This window comes from Octopus bimaculoides, chromosome 9, assembly GCF_001194135.2.
Source record: "Octopus bimaculoides isolate UCB-OBI-ISO-001 chromosome 9, ASM119413v2, whole genome shotgun sequence".
Classification (NCBI taxonomy): domain Eukaryota; kingdom Metazoa; phylum Mollusca; class Cephalopoda; order Octopoda; family Octopodidae; genus Octopus; species Octopus bimaculoides.
In genome coordinates, this window is record NC_068989.1 from 36,619,868 (window position 1) to 36,621,019 (window position 1,152).

Genomic DNA, 1,152 nt, shown 5'->3' on the forward strand with positions numbered 1-1,152 from the left:
CCCCACCTCTCCAACGCACCATTCTCTGAGCCTTCCAGCGACTCCAGTCCGACCCCTCCACTTCGCACATTTTCTCTAACTGACCCCGCCTCTCCTTCAAACGAGCTCACAACCTACGAGACCACTTAGTCCACAGCTTCTTCCCTAACCCAACTCGTTCCCCTGCTCCCACCCATGCTCCGCACTTGCCCTTACCTCTCCAACATCACCCTCCTCACAGGCACCCACCATTGACCCTATCACATCACTGACTCCTTCACCTGCATTTCTACCAATGTCATCTACTGCATCTCCTGCTCTCTCTGCCCTTCTCTATACATCAGGCAAACGGGACACCGCTTGGCTGACCAGTTCGCGGAACACCTCCAAGACATCTGACTTGGCAATGACACCCCGGTCTCGCACCATTTCTGCTTTACTGGTCACTCTTTGCAACACCTGTCTGTGTTCGGATTGTCCTTGCACACGGGCCATCCGGACTCCCGTTTGCACCATGAACAGGGATCAATATTCTCTCTTCGCTCCACATTGGCTCACCTCTTCATCTAACCTCCTCCCCTCACACCCACCTGTCCTCTCTTGCTCAGACTCCTACTTCTTCTCTTGACTCCTACTCTCCTTCTCTCTTCTCTTCACTCCTACCCATCTCCTCCTCCCCCTGCGCTCATAACCCCACCCCATCCCTTACACCCACTCCGACATATCCCACCTCTCAACACCATCACACCACACCACTATACTACCATACCACACAACACATCACATCATACCACCAGGTACACACTAGCACTGACCAATTCCCAGCCCCACATCTTCACACCTACACATACACACACACATGTCAAGGTCACCAGCCCTCTTCCACATGCACATACATACTCTCTTATACACACGCACGCGCACCTTTGTTTTGGGATCACCACTACTTTATTATCTCCCCTTCTTCCTAGCTCTCCTGTGTGACCCTTCTGTCCAGCATTCGCCATGATAGATCACTAGCCACAACATATTCTTTATTTTCTCTCCTTGTTTCTTTCTGTGGAAGAGTGTAGGCTCAAAACACTAAAGACTTTTTCACTTTCCGAGTGTTAAACTAATACATCTGTTTGTTGTCTACACCACCTGTCTTTGTCTTTTTGTGAATCCCCACCC

General features: G+C 50.6%; 1 protein-coding gene across 3 annotated transcripts in view; it reads right to left on the bottom strand.

Annotated features, from left to right (window-relative positions):
- The window catches only part of LOC106871874 (SHC-transforming protein 1), a 74,927-nt gene that overhangs the window by 6,299 nt on the left and 67,476 nt on the right, over positions 1 to 1,152 (bottom strand). The window lies entirely within an intron of this gene.